Source organism: Heloderma suspectum, chromosome 1 (assembly GCF_057233095.1).
Source record: "Heloderma suspectum isolate Gila_16-S chromosome 1, 16-S_ref, whole genome shotgun sequence".
NCBI lineage: Eukaryota > Metazoa > Chordata > Lepidosauria > Squamata > Helodermatidae > Heloderma > Heloderma suspectum.
The window spans coordinates 30,637,334-30,659,211 of NC_139458.1; the positions used below are offsets into that span (position 1 = coordinate 30,637,334).

The 21,878-nt window shown below is 46.0% G+C and overlaps 1 protein-coding gene across 1 annotated transcript in view; it reads right to left on the reverse strand.

The window, feature by feature from the left end:
• The window catches only part of BDKRB2 (bradykinin receptor B2), a 42,489-nt gene extending 27,558 nt beyond the window's left edge, over positions 1-14,931 (reverse strand). Inside the window, exon 1 of the mRNA XM_084839663.1 lies at positions 14,755-14,931. The gene's annotated coding sequence lies outside the window, so the exon portion shown is untranslated. The remainder of the gene's footprint in view (positions 1-14,754) is intronic.
• Positions 14,932-21,878: the final 6,947 nt, after the last annotated feature.

Genomic DNA, 21,878 nt, shown 5'->3' on the forward strand with positions numbered 1-21,878 from the left:
CTCAAACTAGGTGTCTTTGTTTTGGTTTGTTTTTAAGAGCAAACCAGCTTTGATCCTAATGGAAAGCAACATCAGCTTCATCTGATGAAAATAATTCCTGAACTCTTCTAAACAAGCAGAATAGTTTTGTCTGTGCCAGGAAAGAAGCACTAAACTGCAAAGATGCCTCTGGCATTGTCATACAAGGCTGCCATGCAAGCGCTCCAAAGATGAATACCGTAGGCAGTGAATTTCTTGTACAATACAATTATGTGACCATCCAAGTGACCGCATAACTTACCTTTCTGACAATGTGCCAGAAAAATCTCAGCTTGCGCTGGAGATCTTTATAAAAGAGGGCAATATTCCCTGCTCCTTGTTGAAGTGCAGCTGGTCTGGCTGCCGTTTTGCTTTCCTCCATGGCATCTACATTCATTTATGATTTTTTACCCCACAAGCCAAAATGTTACACATTTCCAATGTCCACGATGTGGAGGGGGCAGGGACAGGCAGAGAGAAGTATCGAGAGACAGCGCCAGTTCATCCACCCTTTGCAGACAGCAAGAGTGACACTCCCTGGGTTTCTTCAGAGAGCCCACACCCCTCTCTGCAGCCCCTGGGGTGTCACAAGGAAAACCAACTTAAATGGTGTCTTAAACCTGGGGCCTGATCTACTCAGGACCCACACTAAATAGGTTCAAGGGTACCAGTATGACGCAAGTCTACTTGTGTAGACTTCCAGTTTATTGATGGAAAGTGGATACAGACAATAAAAGGAAGGACAAGCCTACACATGCCCCTCAACTCGAAGTCTTAGCTGCCCCGGTTCCCTTTTAGTAGCAGACTCCCCCCCCCCCCCGGGGCTGTTTCCCTGAGCAGGTGGCATGCCTTTCCCCTCTCAGGTGAGAACAGGTGGCAGGCCAATCCGTCTAGGGTTCTATAGAGCTTGTCTCACCTAGCTAAAGACTGTCAGAAAACACACAGACACTTCTCTCTTCATGAAGGGGAAAAGGAGGGGGGGTTAACTTCTTGGCAGGAAAGAAAGTTTCTCACAGCTGAGAATAAGAGTCTTACCAGAAAAAAAAGTATGAAATGTACGGGACAGCCACGGAGCGTGATCTGCTTGGTGTTAGTAGCAAGAAGCACTGACCTTCACTATATTTGTGAACGGCTGTGTGTCAGGAGCGCCCTAGTGGCCTCTTTCAGTACACTCCAATAGCCAACTCAAGACACAGATGAAAGGATTCTTTTCAAGGCTTTAATCCTTTTACAACTTAATGACTCTTTCAGATGCTAATCACCAGCGACTAAGCAATGAACAGCAGAGTAGCCTATGCTCTGAGTAGGCAGTTGATCCCCATTTGAAGGAGAGTCACTTGAGGACCCTGAACTTATGGGCTAGGGAGAGATCCTCCCTCTTTCCCTTGGGTCCACGGGAGGCGGCCATTGCTTGCACGCCAATTGCGCGCTATGCCTCCTTTCTGCGCCCTCCATCGCTCGTCGCTCCCTGCGTCTGTGTTGAGCATCTAGCAAGCCCCCCTCCTGCATTTTCTCACTGCTAGGATCACTATCTATCTCAGGAATGCTGGCAGGAGGAATCTCTGCCAGCTGCTGCGCCTGTGAGGGATGAGCTGGCTCCTCTCCCACGGATTGCTGATCCTGCTCAGAATCAGAACTGCTCTGGGGTTCTATCGGCTCAGTTTCCACCCTGACACTGTGTGAACCAACTCTGGCTCTATAACAGTTGCCAACTACTCGACTAAGTAAGGATGCATATGCTACTAGACACCATATATGGCTCTGTGAAAAGTTCACACTTAACACCTCGCCACTCTCTTCTGCAAATATCTACTACAAATGGGTATCTAAGGGCTTCTCCACACAGGGCTTTTATCCTGTAATCGAGATTGGTTACTCACAGAAGTTTGTGGGTCATTTACATGACATCATTCATCCTCCAGGGCCTCTCCCGCTCTTTGTTACCGTGATTGTGGGGTGGGTGGGTTCATGATGAGGAAAGTTCAGTATTTTCTCTCTATCCCGCTATATCCCACTATAGAAGCCTCATGAAAACGCGCAATTTCACTATACTGCAGCACCATCTAGTGGCTGTGTAATGAACCATATAGAACTTGCCAAGAAAGAAAATCCCCGAAAAACAGCGCTTGTAAAGGAGCTGATCTTAATTCCTCAAAGAATCTGGAAGCAGAAGCCCCGGTAAAGGTGCAGGATTTTACCCTCATGTAGAGAAGCCCTAGGTGTCTGACCTTTATCACTAATTAAATGCGCAATAGAATAGCCTGATAGATTGTTGCTTGCCTCCACCTACTAAATTCAGAATAGTACCCTACAGTAGCTTGGCTAATAGATCCAAAGCAGGGATGTGGGGTGAGATATCTCAGGGCAGCCTTCCCCAACCTGGTCCCCTCCTGATGTCTTGGGACTAGATTTCTTATCATCCCTGCACATTAGCCATGCTAATGTACCAAGTTGGGGAAGGGTGGGACAGGTTATTCAGAATTCCCTTGGACCAAAGCCAGACTTTAAGCAGACAATTAGATTTATTAACAAAACAGACAAGAGCATGGAATTGCAGTCAAGTTACATAAACGTTGGTTCTAACTTCTGAAGTTGAACTCATTGTTCTCTTATGCTCTACAGAGGCTCCCCTTTTTGTCAGCCATTGTTGAGTATGGCATTAGTACTCATAACATAAGAAGAGCTGTGCTGGATCAGACTAAGGGTCCATCTAGGCTGCCTTTACATTAAAAAAAAATCCACAGTCCTATTGTTGTGGAGCCTTTCTGCATTTGCAGTGGGCTCCCAGACAGCGACCATGACTGCTGAGAGGGGAAGTTTTTAATTTTCAAGGTTCGATAGAACTCAACGAAGCAGCAGCATCTAGTGGCTGTTTTAATAGCGCAACCAGCCGACATATTTTAATACTTCATTATTTCCTGATCTATTTAACATGGAATAACCAGGAAATACCTCTGGATGTGCCCTGGAGGTTGACAATGTCATGAAAAGGACCCGCAAACTTCCTTGAGTGAGCAATCTCAATAGCAGGATAAAACCCCTGTGTGAAGAAGCCCCTAGTCCAGCATTCTGTTCACACAACAGCCAGCTGTCGACGGGAAACCTACAAGCAGGACATGAGTGACATAATACCCTCCCGCTCATGTTCCCCAGCAACAGGGGTACATAGGCTTACTGCCTCTGATACTGGAGGTAGCATAGAGCCATCAGGACTAGTAGCCATTGATAGCCTTCTCCTCTATTAGTATATAGGCTATCTTTCTTCCCTGATGGCAGATGAAAAGCATGGACATCCTGGAGCTCAATCCATCTGAAGACCCCCCAGCCCAGCCTAGGACTTGGTTTAAGCATTTCTAGATCTTTGCCTGTGTAATTAATGCAGTGGCTTAATCTGCTTCAGGATCACACTCTAAGCCATCTCCGGGACTTAGTCGGTGAGTTAGCATCTAAAAAAATGTTTAGAACAATTATTCTGGTTATGGTAAATGGCTGCTTCAGGTGGAAGGAAGTTGTCATTTTTGAATGTAGGAGGGAATGTTCTTTCCCCCCTTTTCTTGTATTAGTTACCAGTTGCATGGTGTGGATCTCAGATTGTGTGTGTGTGTGTGTGTGAGTGTGTGTGTATCTATCTATCTATCTATCTATCTATCTATCTATCATCCATCCATCCATCCATCCATCCACCTGTCACAATTACTGTTCAGTGTAGGAATTCATATTAATTTTGATTTAGTAAGGGCTGTAATGATTGATTATATTTTCTGATGCTGAAGAGGCCCAGATTGGTCAAAACACATTTGGGATATTGGTACTGTATACTTGTATAGCCTTAGATTTGGACAGTATTGTGACTACATACAGCCTATGCATATAATGTATTGATTAGCATTTTTGACTGCTAATCAGTTGCTTGAATTTTGTGGGAGATATTAGTATTTATATACGAATTTTGTTCTATCTAAGGGGGAAACAAAAATCAGCTCTGATTGCCCACTCAGAAGGTGGGTGTTGAAAGCCATCTGAGCTGGTAGCCGTTACCTGACCTTGATATGGTTGCACTCGGCCCCTGCCCTGTTACAGTTGGGAGCACAGTAAAAACTATCACACAACCACTTTCCCATGCACCCAGACTGCATTGAATTGGTGCATTGTACAGAGGAAAGAACTGTGGTATATTCAGTATAGAGCTGTGCACAAATGGCCTCTCAAAATTCCCCAGCCTATTTGTGGGCAGAGAAATTGGGGGGGGGGGGAGAGACAATTCATCAAATTTCTCCTAGGGGAGAAATTCTCCAATAGTTTCTCACAGGTAGGGCTCACTACTGGCAGGGGTTGTAGCACAGGTTCTATCTTTTTTTCCCTAAGGGTTTTTGGTTTATTGCACTCCTCCTGTAGGTGGCAACAGCATCAACTTTATTTATTACATTTATATAAGGATGTTAGAGAATTCCGCCACGGATCTTGGTGAGGCTGAATGCCAGTGTATTCAGCCCCGTGAAATCCGTGACAGAACGAAGCCCCGCCGCCCCGTGAAAGGCGCACAAAACAGGACACCTACCTGTTGCCGTTTGTGCTGCCGTTTGTGCCGTTTGTGCCATTTGTGCTGCGTTGCGAATGGTGGCCGCATCCGCGGCCGCCATTCGTTTCTTCACTATAGCCGTGATAGGCTACGTAAATACTTACATAGCCTATCACGGCTAATGCAGGGATGCCATTTGCGTCCCTGCGGAAGCTGTGATAGGCTGCGTAAGTATTTACGTAGACTATCGGCAAAAAAAAAAGGGAGCGCAAATGGCGGCGGCTACGGCAGCCGCCATTTGTGTTCCCTTTTTTTTTTTTGGCTGTGATAGCCTATGTAAATATTTATGTAGGCTATTACGGCAAAAGAGAGGGGCGGAAATGGCATAGTGGCCGCCATTTGTGCCCATCTCTTTTGCTGTAATAGGGGCCGCGGTGGCTTAGTGGTTAAGATGCTGAACTGCAGACTGGAAGGTCGGCAGGTCAGCAGTTCGAGACCCGAGTACTGCATGACGGAGTGAGCTCCCGTCTTCAGTCCCAGCTTCTGCCAACCTAGCAGTTCGAAAGCAAGAAATTGCAAATAGATAAATAGGTACCGCCTCGGCGGGAAAGGTGACAGCGTTCCGTGCACCTCGGTGTTCAGTCATGCTGGCCACATGACCACGGAAGCGTCTTCGGACAGCGCTGGCTCTTCGGCTTAGAAACGGGGATGAGCACCGCACCCTAGAGTCGGACACGACTGGCTGGGGACACCTTTACCTTTACCTTTTGCTGTAATAGGCTACGTAAATATTTATTTAGTCTATCAGGGCCCCAAAAAAAGGGAACGCAAATGGCAGCCGCCGTAGCTGCCACCATTTGCGTTTGCTGTTTTTGTGTGTGTGTTTTTTCCGTGATAGGCTACGTAAATATTTATGTCCCAAAATGCAGGGACGCAAATGGCAGCTACGGCAGCCACCTTTTGCGTCCCTGCAGGCTGCCCAGTGGCCGGATGTTTGGCTGCAGGCGGCCCCGGCCGGCGGCTCCGTGGAATCGCCGCGGAGTGGAGCCGGCTGGAGAGAATTTCAGGGGGAGGGACGGAGCACCTCCCCCCGACCGGGAATGTCACCCTTCGAAAAGGTAAGTGACTTTCGTACATCCCTACATTTATATCCCACCTTTTTTCCTCCTTAAGGAACCGAAGGCAGCGTACATAATCCTCCTCCTCCTCCATTTTATCCTCACAACAACAACTCTGTGAGGTGGGTTGGGCTGAGAGTCTGTGACCGGCCCAAAGTCACCCAGTGAACTTCCATGGCTGAGTGGGGACTAGAACCCAGATCTCCCAACTCCCACTCCAACACTCTCGCCACTACACCACACTGGCTCAGTTGAGGCTTTTGTTGAGGCTTCCACTTTTTTGAGGCAGAATTTTGAATTTCTTTTGGTGGTATTTTTGAGCTTACCTGAGCACTGCAAGATGGCCAAGGCTGCAGTGTGTCTTTTCCCTCTCTTCTCTCACATCTTTCCATTGCTCTGCAGCCTCCCAGGCCACCTGCACTTTCTGAAAAAGCCCCAAGGGAGGAATTGCCTCATGATGTCTTCCTCATGATGTCTCTAACTGAAGTGTGGGAAAGCCAAGGAGGCTACAGGCTGCCACAGAGATGACTGTACAATGACAGACAGGAGCCTCATGCACACTCCTCCCCACCTCATAAGTAAGGTGAGCACAACAGCCCCAAACCCAACCCATGAGAATTTCTCCGAAATTTCTCCTCCTTTGAATTTCTTTTCGAAAGCAATTTCTTTTCTATCAAATTGAATGAGAAGGCCAAAAAAAATGTGGGAGAAATTTTAGGCACAGTGCTAATTCAGTGCATCGGTATATGAAGCAGCCCTACAACAATTCAAGCTGTTGGTCATTACCTGTACAGGAGGGGTTCTGAGCCTCTTTCTGCCCAACGACAGAATTCAGTTTTGGAGAATCTCGAGGCGGCCACATTGCAGTGATGGGCAGGGATGCAGGCAAAAGGGGGGCAGGGCCAAAAATAACAGCATCTTTTAGCTTAAAGCTCTCTCTTTTTTTTTGCCAGTAACTAAGCCTTAGGGAAAGCACTTCAACCTTTCAGAAGTGAGCAAAAACTGCACAAAAGTCAGGAAACCACCAAATGATTGGTAGTCAGGGAAAGGGGGTGTGACCAGGGGAAGAGGTGTGGCCATTTGAGGTATCGTGGAAGACCAGATTAGTATATCAGGAGGGCTGGATTTAGCCCCTAGGCCTGAGGTTTTCTAACCCTGCTCTAAAGCCTTAAGAGGGTAGGGCCGGGATACCTAAAGGATGTCTTCCCCATATGAATCTGCCCTTCCCTTAAGATCTTATTTATTTATTTATTTAAAATATTTCCTGCCCTGAGGAGGAGGAGGCTCTCCTGCCTTTGCCTCTGGTATTACAGACATAGGGTGCTTTGAGATGGAAGGCCCCTAGCATTAAAACCCAAAAGGCATTGCATACCAATTCCATCTTGTCTTTTTTAATGGGTTTTTTTCCTCCTAAGAACAAAGATGGGAAAAGCAGGAGGAAAACATGGGTTACAAATGAGAGACGTTGTCATCTGAGACCCCACCTCCCTCTGTAAAATTCTGTGTTTGAGGTAGGACAATTGCAGGAGAAAAGCCTTGGGCACTAATCTGCAAACTCAAATAGCACTAGCGGAGCTCCGCTGAATCTTTCTGTTTGTGCAAGTGGTTGTGCAACCAGTTGTGCAACCAGTTGCACAAGCAGAATGCACAATGGGTTGCGCAAGATTTATGTGCAGTGGGTTGCACAACGGGTTGCACAAGCAGAATGCACAACTGCTTGAGCAAACGTAACTTAGTTGGTTTCTTCTCTTGTGCATAGTTCAGAACCTCATTTCCTTTAGCTCAACGTCATTTGTGCTAACAGAATGATACAGTTGGATACTGGCCCTTATCTGCAAGTGATGGGAACACAGGAGAGGTGAAAGCCTTCCCTGTGGTGGCTCCACAGTCGCCATTTAGGCATTGCCAAAAGAAAAAAAAAGAGGACAAAAGAGGCCATAGATTTGCCGGTGTGCACAGAATAGCTGCAGGAGGGCTATACTGCCCATGACAAATCAGCCTTGCCCAACCTGGTGTCCTCCAGATCCATTGGACTACAACCCCCATCACAGCTTGCTGAGGATGATGGGAGCTGTAGTCCAATAGAATAAGAGGGCACCAGGTTGGGGAAGGCTGTGATAATTAGTAAGAGCATGTTGTTCTGGCTTGGAAGGTAACAGAGGAATCAGTGAGCGAAATGAGCAGCACATCCATTTCTGTATTCACTTAGGACCAAGCTAGACATGACCTTAAATGCGTCTTTGCCACAGTGGCCACTTACACATTGCCAAACAAACAATCCGATTTGCATAAAATTTGCACATGCTAATTTATATGTAAAGAGGATAATGTAGAATCTGCTATACTTTAAATAGAAATCCAGTGCTTCTAACCAGAAAGGGGGAGACTGTGACCAGGTAACCTGTGTGCCAGGTGCTCAGTCTGCTGTTCAGGAACTGCTGATGGGACAAGGTCCCTGCATCAATCCCTTCTGATGGTTTTTTATCTTGCGCTGATGATCCCCCACAGGCCTAATGGAAGAGAAGGTTTCCTTAGGAGATAAGCAGGGAACAGTTTCAGCTCTTAGGCCCAATTCTGGCAGGCAGAGGAGAGGCCAAAGAAGGTTTCCATGGCGGTTAATCTGAGTCACCCGGGACTCTGTCTGAAACCCTGATTTTAATGCCCCGATTCAGCTCTGCATTATATTTAATCTCCAAGGGTGAAGCAGAAATGACATCATTATAAGAAAACAATCAAGAACAGAATGTCCTTGAGCAAGTACAGAGTGCATTTGCCATCACTAGGGAGCAATCAGGTGATGGCACACTGGGATAGGACTTGCACACCACAGCACGTGGCATCCAGGCAACTCTGCGTGTCCAGCTTTTCCTCACAAGACTGGAACCTAGGGGACTGATTTCTCTCAAGGGGGCCTGTCCATCCTAATATCACCATCACTGATGGTGGAGGATGGGATGAAACAAGAATGCACATTGTTAAAAGGTGCTTTAGAAATGAATCAATAATACACAAGTGAAGGTTTAAAAATCGTGACTTTCAAAACTAAAGGAGGTAAATAGGTGAGAGGTGAGGAAATCATCAGAAAAACAAGCTGCCCTCTTTAGCTGTCCTTCCTCTATGCCATCCTTATCACCTTCATAGGAGGAAAATGATCTATGATGAGGTTAACGGGAGCTTATCATTTTCTCTTTTGCAAGATGTGACCTAACCCACTCTGTTCTCGGGGGCTGGAGGGGAGCCTGTCCGCCTTTATGGTGGCTATGTGCATTTCTCCCAGCCTGGAATGCCATTCCCCGACAAAAGAGGAAACAATTAAGGAAATGTTTCTTGATGGGCAATCAATCACATGAGATAAAAAGAGATGAGAAGCGCTCCCTGGGAGATGCAAGAATGGTGCAACCCCCAGGTAGATGACACACACACAGAGAAAAGGGGGAATATGACATTGCCATATGCCTTCCTGCTATAGACATGAAGCTTGCGGCAGAAATCAAAACAAAAATGCATGTCCCGGTTTTTTTTTGCCCAGAGTTGAACACATAGTCCCAATAAAAGGCAAAGGCTAGTAGACCTCGGCACTTTCTCCTTTTGTCTGGGACCCTCCAGGGCTTTGGCTGGCTGAATTCTCTTAGAGAAGAACGCTGGCTGTCCTTTGACATCCTCTGCTGCTAACCAATATTAACCGAGGGGTCATGTTCAACTCCCCTTTGCAATCACAAGGAGATGACAGTGCTCATTGATTTACACAGGTGCAACATGTGATTAAGGCTTAGAGAGGCTTCAACCTTGGAAACACCTCAACTCCAGAGTGTTCTTTCTGAGCCAAAGTCCCACCGTTTCTAGCTAAGGAGCCAAAATACCACACCAAGAAAGCTATTCCAATGATTTGTTCTTGGGCTGCATGTCTGGGGTGTTTCTCCCCCAACAACCTACAATTCTGGGTTGGGACAATATGATAAACAACCCAGGGGCAGAGCATCTGTGGGTAGTTTAGCTTTGCCCAGCTGCAGCGGGAGTGATTGGGTGGCGTGAACTCTCAGCAACCTACAGTTTAACAAGCTGTGGGTTGTTGTGATGCACGAACCAGGTCATTGAGTTTGGTAGGATCATGAGACGCCAGCTTATAGAAGGTCAGCCCGCATCCAGCACTGTCCTCTCTGATAGGCAGCAGCTCTCCAGACCCTCAGGCAAGAGGATTTTCCCATGATCACCTGTACCTGATCCTTTTAAAGAAATGGAGATGGCCAGGATTGAAGTTCCTCCACAATAGCCTGAGGCAGGTACATCCCAAGCTTGGCACACCTAAGCCCCATGGGCGAGGTGCTCACTTCCCCTTACATCTGGCCCTGTGACAGCACACCCAGCATTGGTTCTTCCTCCATCCCAATAATGCATAAAAGCATCATAATGCCCGATGATCATAATTTTTTAACTATTGTTATTGATCACTGATGCTTAAAGCCGGCCATGTGCTAGGGCCTGTACACAACACAGAAACGACACTTTTCTTTCCCAGTGGACTAACAGTATAAGAATAGCTGGGAAAAGCTCTCATCCCAGGTCACAGCAAGTGGCCAAGCCTTGACAATTCAACAGCAGTCCATGAACAGGTCGGCCAAATTAAACAGAATGAGGTATAGCTGACATATGTTAATTGTGGTTCAGTTGGAGGCCACATCCTTGAGCTTGCCTATATCCTGCTATCCCTCTCAGCATTGCTGGGATATTAAACTTGACCAGCTTGCACCAATTTATTTGAATGTGTGCTCCCAAAGATGATTTCCCACCAGAACCTGCTCCAGGGTTGTTGTTCTTTTGGCCCTTGGGCACATGTGAAAAAGATGATGACACACCTGAGCTTGTCCATCAGCCTTCCTTAACTTGGGTCCCTCTGGATGTTTTGGCCTACAACCCCCATCAACCTTGACCATTGGTAATTCAGGCTGGGGATAAAGGGAGTTGAAGTCCAAAACATCTGGAGGGCACCAGATTGGGGAAGGCTTGTGCAGATCATACTGAGCTAGATGGAAGAATGGTCTGACTCAATCCAATCCAAGTCCCGTGAAGTACTAGTTCCCCTCTACTCAGCACTGGTTAGGCCTCATCTTGAGTACTGTGTCCAATTCTGGGTGCCATACTTTAAGAAGGATGCAGACAAACTGGAGAGGGTTCAGAGGAGGGCAACAAAGATGATCAGGGGACTGGAAACAAAGCCCTATGAGGAGAGACTGAAAGAACTGGACATGTTTAGTCTTGAGAAGGGAAGACTGAGGGGAGAGATGATAGCGCTCTTCAAGTGCCTGAAAGGCTGTCACAGAGAGGAAGGCCAGGATCTCTTCTCGATCATCCCAGAATGCAGGACACGGAATAATGGACTCAAGTTAGAGGAAGCCAGATTCCGGCTGAACATCAGGAAAAACTTCCTGACTGTTAGAGCAATACAACAATGGAACCAGTTACCTAGGGCTCTCCCACACTGGAGGCATTCAAGATGAAGCTGGACAGCCATCTGTCAGGGATGCTTTGACTTAGATTTCTGCATTGAGCAGGGCGTTGGACTCGATGGTGTTATAGGCCCCTTCCAACCCTACACTTCTATGATTCTATGATTCAAGCCAGCTTCCTATGTTATAGTGCAGAGCCTACCGCTGTAAGCTGAGACAGTTGAGATGTATATCAAGTCCTTCCTCTGATTAATTGTCTCATCATACAGAAGAGATTTAATCTTCTGGTTGAGACCATATTTTTACTGACAAAGCTTGAAAGTAATTTTCATATTCTCTCTCTCTCTCTCTCTCTCTCTCTCTGATGAAGCTGATATTAAAATAAAAGCAATTTATTCTTGCAGATTCCCCCAGGAAAGCAAAGCTTTTACATAAGAGTTCAGTTCAACCATTACTAAGTTCTCTGCAGCTCAACACAGATTTGATATTTAATGGGATTAAAACAGTCATCAGCTTTCACTCCCATCTTTCCATTTCTTTTTATTAGCCAGTGTGTCTTTTCTTGCTTTCTGGCAATTATACACTGGCCTGAGTTGCACGATCACTGCAGTTTAAACCAACCACGGTGGTTTGTTTAAGCCATGGGTTATTTGAGGGTTGTTTCCCCCTCAGACAAGCCATGCTGCCTGGGTTCAGATGACACAACAAGCTGCGGTCGGGTGGGTGATTGTGCAAATTGTGCCCAGCACGTCCTGGGGCTTAAACAAGCCAGCGTGGCTGTTTAAGTGATATTGACCTGGTTCTCACGATCACCATGGTTGTTTAGGCCATGGTGATTGTGAGAACTGGGTCACTATCAGTTTGCTCATTTGGGACCATTCATTTAATGAACTCATGGCACTCAGTGGTGCAGCTAGGTAATTTTGGAGCTTGGACTTAATGGTCTGGGGGGTGGGGGGCTCCCTATAGATGGCTTTATGTATAATTGCAGTTGTGAAGCACTCCACTCACATTTCTCTTCCACCCCTCCAACCTCCATCACATCACTTACAACTGCTTCTATATTCTGGAGATGTTAGAATGTTTGCCAGCCCTGATGAGCGAAGTACTCTGAGCAGGTGCATTTTAAAACATAGCACCATCACAACTACAGAAATAAAATGGAATTTGCTTTTGTTGACCTGATGCCCTGATCACCAGCCACTCTCTAGCAGGTGGTCATTGGGGGAGTTGGGGGTTGGACTTTGGTCCCAAGGTCCAACTGCAGCTATACCACTGATAGCGCTTCTAGATTATTAGCTTTGGAGGTGAAGAAGTACCTGCAACTCATGTTAATAATTCTATATCGGTTGTCACTAATTCAATGAGACTAGCAGGATCGGTGTGCAATGGAGCAGCCCTTGTGCCATTCTAGCGAGCACCTCCGTCCTAGAATTATTCCCCTTCCCTCCCTGCCCACCCCACACTTTGGCTCGGTACTATTATTGCTGCTGGAAATGATGCCCGGAGACAAGGCGCCCTGAGATTTCAGTAACTTTCTATCTTCAAGAACAGGAATCACATGGGTTTAATCCAGTGAGGGAGATTATGAGTTACCGTGGGAGGAGGGCTTCCAGGGCACTTAATATTTTGCAGATTAGGTATGGTGTGGTGTGGTGTGGTAGATGTGGCAGTGCATGACCCAGAGGACATGATTGCATGAGATTGCTTTTGGGATCCTTTCCCAGCTCCAGTTTGCAGTGTGTTGCAGATCCTGTTCAGTAGCGAGCATCAATGTGTTGCCATTGCCAATGCACAACTGCTCTGCACAAAAGCACCCACATTGCGATGTATTATCACTCGGGGGAAAAATAATGTTGAACTGGTCCTCTGTCTCTAATATTATGATTATTATTTAGGGATGTCTGTCACCAGGAAATCCAGCCCTTTTTGGGTCCGACAGGTTCCTGCAGCACCCCTGCTTTGCTTGCATTTGTGAGCTGAGCCAGTGGTTTGTTCCCCAAATCCATTGAATTTTCTTGGCAGGGTAGGGCAGGCTTGCATAAAAAGCAATTTGCATGATTACACAAATTGCTACTGCAATTTGTGCAAATTACACAAATTATGGCAGCATTTTGCGCAAATCATGGCTGACATTTGCATGAATTATGGCAGTAATTTGCATGAATTGCAGCAGCAATTTGTGCAGATTACGGCCGAAATTTGCACAGATTATGGCTGAAATTTGTGTAATTTGTGCAAATTGCTTTACACAAATAATAATAATTAAAAAATGGAAATCCACAAGCTGACCCAACTCGATTCAAATCAAGTTGGGCCAGCTCGTGGGAAAGTGAGCTGAAGTCTGGATGGTGGTGGTGCTGAGCTGACCCCCTAGATGGATTTCTCCGAGATCCCTATTATTATTACAAACTTGCAAATACATTCATAAATGTTATTAGCTCACCTGCAAGAAAAGAAAAACAACTTTCAGGAAGTTTCCCTGCCTGTTCACTTAGAAGCTATTCTTTATTGCAGCATGATCCTTGGCATCTTTACTTAGAAGTAAGCCTCAGTGAGTTCAGTGGGAATTACTCCCAACCAAGTCAACATGCAATAGGATTGCAGCCCCAATCTATTCTCTGTGTCACAATTCAGGGGAAGGCAAGCTGTTGCCCTCCAGATGTTGTTGGACTGCAACTCCCATCAGCCCTAGCCAGCACAGCCAATGGTGAAGGATGATGGGAGTTACAGTCCAACAACATCTGGAGGATGCAAGTTGCCCACCCCTGTCTGACATCAAGGCCACGGCACTCAGAAAGCAATCGCTGTTGTTTCTGTTGTATCACCCTCTTGATAACTACGGCTGTAATCTTTTCTGAACCAGGTTCCATCTTTTCAACCTGCAGCCACTTTTAATCCTTCTTCTGTCTCTCTTATTTTAAAAATATCCAAAACCACCACGACAAAAGAAAGTTGTGCTGGTGATGCTGCTGCTGGCAGAACCCACCTTTGATTGGGAGCATGGCCCCACACATATGGGTCTTGGTCCAGCAGCTGAAGTTCAACATTCTACACACATCACCCCCAACATAGAAGATCCCTCTGTAAGTGCTTCTGCAACTTCATTGCAATTGCTTACCAATCAGCAGTGTACAATTTACAGAGCAATCCTACCAGGCATGCCTACTTACAGAGAATGTTTACCGAGAAATACATCCCGCTGTATTCAAGGAGGCTTACTTCCTTGTGCGTTCTATGCCTGCAGCCTTAGCGAGCCGGGAGTCTGCAGTTCCTATAACCCATCGGTAAGTCCTGATTTGGAATCACTGTTATGTCATATCAAAACCAGCTAAGCATGTGAGTTTGTCATGTTGGTGGCAAAGGGAAGGGAAGGGGAGGGTGCGTGTGTGCAATCACACAAATAACTGCATTCATCCATAAAAGTTTTCCTTACAATGCAGGGAGCAGAAATTTTAAAAAAAGTTTTTAAAAGGGGGGGGGCGGGAGAAGAAGAGCAATTTAACAGAGATTTAGGGAAACTTTTAGGAATCTTCCACTATTAACATCTACTTAGGAATTCAAAGAGAGGCAGAATCCATCTGCTTAGGAATTCAAAGAGAAGCAGAAGTTACTTACCTTTATATAGCAAAGGCTGCAGTGGTTCAGGGGACACCCGGGCTGTGGTTGCCTTTGTGAATGATTCCAACTTTGCTTGGCTGGTGGTTTCTGAAAAGAAGTGAAGCAACTCCTCCCCTGCTGATGAGGCTGTTAAACACTTCCACGCCCGTCCCTTCTAACGTCCTCTAAGTGGCTGCTTTTGGCAAGATGAAGTCACTGGCATTTGACTAACAGCTATGAATAACAGAAAAATCACTCCCAGGATGTTGCTAATCTCAGAAATAAAAGTCGTCATATTTGTGGCCTGATGGATGCTGTAAATGTACTTTACTGAGGTGGGTCAACTGTGACTAGTATCATTATTTTAAATAGAGCACAGAATATAGCTTTCTTCATTTACACAAGAATGCTTTTATTTTGCGGAGAAAATACCTGTTGGTTGATTGTCTTTTCTTTTGGGTTTACTTGAGGAGCAGTTGAAAATAGAAGTTGTCTGTTTCCTTTCTTAGGCCAAGGCAGAGAAAATCAGTCATAACTAAAGGGCTGTTGAAATCAATGGGGCAACATTCATTGGAATGAAGGGGGCACTGAACGGCTGAATGTCTGCAGATGAACATTTTTTTGGTGTAAAAGGGAGCTTTCAATGGCAATATGTTTTTCACTCCCATCCCCTTGTTGACCTTTGAGATATCTGATCACCGACCTCCTCAGCATTTGCTTTCCCACCGTTTTGAAACAGCTTCTTCTGTTTAGAGATAGTAATCCCAGCCAATCACAGATCATGCAGTCAGCACAATGATGCTACTACATCATGAAGCCAATCAGACTTGGTGGGGTGACAGCACACAAAGCCAATTTAGAGCCAATTCAGAGTGAGGGCAAGTTCAACAATACTTAATAAAGGCTGACAAAGTAGGATTAACTAAGCCTCAATGAACACATCGGGGCTTGATTCTTGGTAGACAAGCAGGATAGGACTGCTAGTTTTCTTTAAAAACAACAACACCTCCTCTCAGAGTTGAGGTTTGGTCTGAAAAACTAAACATTTTTTTTCATTTCCCCCTCAAAATGGGAAAAACATGCCACATGCCATCTATGCATATCCTGCCCTCAGTCCCCAAGTGTTATTAGGACAGATGCGAGGACGTCTCTGTTGTGCACAGGTGCCACAATCCTGACACAGAAGCATGAGATGTTGACATAAAAATGTTTTATCCATCCTATTTCTGGCTATTTTAGTGACTGGAAAAGGAGGGCTGAGAGCAGTAAACCTTTGGCTGAAAAAGACAGTTGGATTTGGAGGAACCTAGATTGCATTGGGCTCAACTGTGCTTGCTCTTAGACCCTTACCATTTCATTTCTCAGCCTGTCCATTTGCAGATAAATAGGTTATTACAAAGTCTCTGGAGCATTTTCCTCTGTAAAGCTCCCTTGAACTTTCCACTGTTCCTGCAGCAGTGAAAAACAAATAGCTTGCATTTGGTTCACTTGTTGTAGCCATGCTCCTCCTGTTACAGCTACTGTGTTTGCACATGGAGTTAATTAATACATTGGGTGGGTGCAGATGTGCTGCTGCTATTCCTGCTCCCCATTTCCTCATAAGGTGAGGCAGTAGGATGCAACGTTGTCTGCTGGCAGCTTTTCTGTGTGTTTTCTCTTGAAGCAGTGATCTTTGCTGTTGTTCAAGAAGGAGACACTCTTGCTTTAGGAAGCAAGGCCCACCAGGGCCAAAGCTTCTCCGTCTTCCATCCTAGTTAAACCATAATGATGTGCGCTGGAATTTGCTGGAGGCTTTTTCAGGCCATCACACTCCACTTCATCCAAGCAAGGCCTCAGCAGTCAGTCAGCAGGCAGGCAAATTCTGACAGGCTCACCAGGTCCTTGGATTGGGATGGGTCTTTTCCTCATCACTGAGAGTAATCGGCTCTGCTCAATGTTGCAGAATCTCCCAATGCAGGTCCACCTTGCTTGCACTTTCCTCCGCACATTCAATTCCCACGCCCAAGACCACTGCAGGTTAGCTAATTGGCTGGTCGTTCCTGCGTTCTCTGCTTTCCCCTCCCCTGCCGCCTTACAGCTGATGAGCGGCAGGTCCCTGACTCCCCAGCCCTGAAGCCTCCTCTGGTAGCCAGGATCACAGCAGGCGGCCCACCGCTGAAGGAAACAAGGCAAAGCTAGAGAGTCCCTGCAGAGAGAGAGCAGCTACCACACAAAAAGAGAAGGAGAATGAGCGAAGAGAGGCGGAGAGCTGAGCTTGAGATGGGTGGGAGCCAGCAGCGGCCCATAGGCCTTGCAGTGAAGAGCACTGTCTTAAAGAACTGTGCTTGCTTCCTTTCAAATACAGCAACAAGTCTAAGCTGCATTCAGTGGCACTGCTTTGTAAGGAGGGTGGGAACTCTTCAAATCAGCATCACCTTTGGGTTTGTTACATTAAAAAAAAAATCACCCGCCACACACTTTGGAACCCTCTTCCCCGAGGGTCCAGTTTCCCAGAATTTGACCAGATAATGGAAAAGAGGACACTACCCTGGGCAGCACCAGAAATGCTGGTCTGTGTCAAGGGCTCCTTGGAGGCCTCTCTCAGTCTAATCCAGTAGCCAAGTCCAGACACAGACAAATGGATTCTTTTCAAAGCTTTATTCCTCTTTTATAACTTAACAACTCTACCGTTAGCAACTAGATATGAGCAGCAGAGTACCTATGCCCTAAGTTGGAACAGTTGGTCCCCGTTTGAAAGGGAATTACTGGCAGACCCCTGAACTTAAGGACTAGGGAGAGTCCCTCCCCTTTTCCCTTGGATCCTCTGGGCGCAGCCGTTGTTTGCGCGCCAACCGGGCACTACGCCTCCTTTCTGCGCCCTCCATTTGGCGCCGCTCTCTGCGTCGGCGTTGCGCGTCCATCAAGTCTGCTTGCCACGCTCTGTCACTCCCTGGACTGCTATCTAAGCTAGGAATGCTGGTAGGAGGAATCTCCGTCAGCTGTTGGTCCTGGGAAAGAGGAGCGCGCTCCTCTCCCAGGAACGACTGCTCTTCCTCAGAATCAGAACTACTCTGGGATTCTATGGGCTCAGTGTCCACCCTGACAGTCTGTCTGGTATGAAAGAGGACATCTGGCCACCCTAGCTGAATGCTCAGCATGCTAGATTGGGGAGGGGAGTGACTCATGCAGCACCCAGTTCTGAATGCAGTTCCTTATCTAGTGGGTTCCACATGGACAGTGCCAGCTCCAGGTTTTTGAGGGCCCCGGATGAGACACCCTCAATGAGCCCCCTCCTTCAGTAAGTTTATCTTCTCACCACCACTGTCACCAGCTGCTATTGCTCCTCATTCACTTTCTCATCACTGCTAACGCTTGCTTGCCTGACAGGCAGCGAGCCAGTGAGCAAAGAGGCCACGGCATCTACTGCTCCTCCTCTTCCTCACCACCACCCTTGTCTGGGCAAGAGGCAGGTGAACAAGCCGATTGCCATGGTGAAGTGGGGGAGCAAGTCCAGGGAGATCTTGTCAGTGGGCCTTGCTGTGGTGTGGGCCCTTGGCAGGTGCCCAATCATGCCTACCTTTGATGCTGGCCCCGCACTTGGGGCTTCTACTTAGCTCGATTGCAATGGCCGTCTTATGTGAGACCAACTTAGATGAAATATTGGTGTAAAAAACAACAAAATCTCTCGCTGTGAATTAAAGTTTAGCTGCGCCACAGAAAATTAAGAATGTAACATCAAAACTGAATATCGCATCTATATCAGGGGTGGGAAACTGGACTGGGATGAGGGTCCAATACATTTTAATGACTAATACATTTATTGTGATATAAACTTTCGTGGATACCACCTGCTTCATCAGATACAGGTTTTGCTGCAAGAGACTAACTTGGCTACCACTCTGGAAACTGTACATCTATGTATTGTTCCCTTCCCTTCTTTCTCAATAAAAAATTATGAATATTTTAAAAAGTGGTAAATATGGCAACCCACCTCCACCCCCAATAGACCCTTTAGATTATCCCATCTGCCTGTTTAGCCTAAAGGCCTATATCTTCTGGAATTTGATAACTGTTCCATTTCCTTCCAGGAAGGTATGCCAACTCTGCAGTCCTGAATTATTCATCAACATTTTCCTCTAGCTGCTTCTGGAACTCTCTGCATTGCACAAGTACAAAATTATGGCCTGCCTTCTTAAATTATGGCCTGCCTTCTTAAATTGTTCTAACTGGTTTTTCTGGCAGGTCCACTGACACTAATCAGTTTGGCACTCCAACAGCGGGTTTCACAGCTTATTAACTGTGAGAACGCATGGTAAAACGCTACACAGTCCATTTGTCCCCTATTGATAGGGCTATTAGGATTCTCCTAGGGACATGCAGCATGTGCGACATCATGAGCTGTACCTCAGATGGAGAGCCAAACACTTTGCTAACACATTCTTGGCAATAAATAGCCTTTACGAATTAGTAGTAACATAGCCTCCCATATTTGTCAGACAACCAGATACAGTTATATTTTCTAGGAAGGATTATCCCACCCTAGTCAGTGTTGTGTATATTCTGACCTTTCAATAAAAATTGACCCTCTGTACCAAAAGAAATCTGCATTCTATCATCTGAATAAACTATGAAAAAGTAAGCACATTGGATACAGTTGCTATTTTACACTGTTTATTCTGGTTTCTGTGAGCATTCTGTTCACACAGTGGCCAACCAGCTGTCAACCAGGAAACCTCAAGCAGGACACGAGTGTGACAGCACCTTCCTGCCCATGTTCCCCAGCAACTGGTGTACATAAGCATACTGCCTCTGGTACTGGGTAGCACATAGCCATCAAGCCTAGGAGCCAGTGATAGCCTTCTCCTTCAGGAATTTGTCTAACCCCGTTTTAAAGCCATCCAGATTGGTGGCCATCACTACCTCTTGTGGTAGCGAAATCCATAGTTTAACTATGCGCTGTGTGAAGAAGTCCTTCCTTTTATCTGTCCTGAATCTCCCACCAATCAGCTTCATGGGATGACCCCAGGTTCTGGCATTATGAGAAAGGGAGAAAAATCCCTTTTCTCCCACTTTCTCCACACTATGCATAATTTAGTACACGTCTATCATGTCTCCCTTACTCGCCTTTTCCCCAGGCTAAACAATCCCGACTGTTTTAACCTTCCCTCATAGGGGAATTGGTCCAGCCCCTTGATCATTCTAGTTGCCCTTTTCTGCAGTTTTTTTCCAATTCTGCAGTATCTTTTCTTAGGTGTGGTGACCAGAACTGCGCACAGTATTACAAGTGTGTTCGCACTATAGATTTGTATGAAGGCAATATGATAATGGCAGTTTTATTCTCAGTTCTGTTCCTAATTATGCCTAACATGGAGTTTGCCTTTTTTTACAGCAGCTGCACACTGGTTCAACATTTTCATTGAGCTGTCCACCACAACTCCAAGATCTCTTTCTTGGTTGGTCACCACTAGCTCAGATCTCATCAGGTTATTGTCATCTGCCACCCCCTCAGAATTCCTTATTCCCTCGGCTCTTAGATGCAATCCTCACAGTAGTTGTAGGGAAATGCATTTTCCCAGCAACAATATATTGTTTCTTGTTATAATACCAAATGCTTTGAGGTAGGTTGGAGCTTTTTCTACAAGAGGCATTTGTTGTGCTCTGATCATTCCCTACTCATGGTTCTTTATGGGTTCTTTAGATGTCATTGTGACCCTCTAATTTCACTTCTGTTTGTAAATAACCCAGGGAAATTGGGATATTATTTCTGATGGAGAAAGGAAGTGCCATTTCCAAAATGTGTATTTGTGCTATTCTGCTATACCACAGTGCCACCTAGAGGTTATGTGGTGGAAATGCTGGAAAGGAAACACTCCTTGTGTAGTGCTCGGATCTCCGTTCTGCAATGAAACTGAAAGTAGACGCAATGGAAAAACCCTTGGTCTTGAATGGGACATTAAGACGCATTAGTTTTACAAAAGTCCTCCTCCTAGCAGATGAAAACTCCTAGAACAGGTTTGTGGATATAGATCAACGCAGGTGCCTGCAATTTTGAACTTTCTTTGGCACTGTGGCTACAGGGACTGTCACGATGAGTGCCTGCACTTCAAAATTTACCACTACATCACTGATCATGGGGAGCGCCAAACAACTATGCACAAGGCCACTGACCATTCAAAATCACAGGCAGGGACCATAGCTTGATGACACTTTGAATGTTGAGGGTCCCTGGGTCACTCTTAGGAGGGATCTCATGAAGGTAGGCAACCTGGGAAATACTTCTGCCTGAGAAATGGGAAAGTAGCAGTCCGAGGAGATGGGAGTGGGCTAGATGGGCCATTGATCTGACCTGGTATAAGACAGCTGCCTAAATTCATATGTTCGAAGAGAGGGGTCCCCAACAAGGCACCCACAGGTGCCATGGCACCCTACAGGGACTTCTAGTGGTGTGTGCAAAGCTCTCCACTCTCTGCCCCCTTCAAAAAAAATTTTTTTAAATAAAAACCTTGGAAAATGTTGGGGTAGTCTTCTTTCTCTCCCTTTCTAGCCTCTAGCCTTGCTCTTTCTCTTCCCTCTACCCCTTCATTACCAAGAACATATCTACTTAAGAAACAGAAACCAAAAAACTCTAAGGCACGTCCACTTCAATAATCAAATCATAGGGGGTGTTGGACTCGATGGTCTTATAGGCCCCTTCCAACCCTACTATTCTATGATTCTATGATTCTACAGTTGGACGTTTCCCCTAATGTTTAGCCAAAATCTGCTTCCCTGCAATTTCCACCCATTAGTTCTAGTCCTGTCCTCTGGAGCAATGGAGAACAACTCTACTCCCTCTTCTTCATGACAGCCCTTCCAATCTTTGAAGACTGCTCTCATGTTTTCCCCTAATCTTCTTTTCTCCAGGCTAAACATATCCAGGGCGTTCACAGTTAACTATGTTAGATCCAGGTCTATTGAGGTTAAACTATGGAATGATAGTTGTAGTGATGGCCACTAATTTGGATGGCTTTAAAATGAGATTGGACAAATTCATGGAGAAGAAGGCTATCAGCAGCTACTAGTCCTGATGGCTATATGCTACCTCCAGTATCAGTGACAGTATGCCTATGTACACCAGGTTCCAGGGAACATGGGTGGGAGAGTGCTGATGCACTCATGTCCTGCTTCTGGGTTCCCTGTGAGCAGCTGGTTGGCCACTGT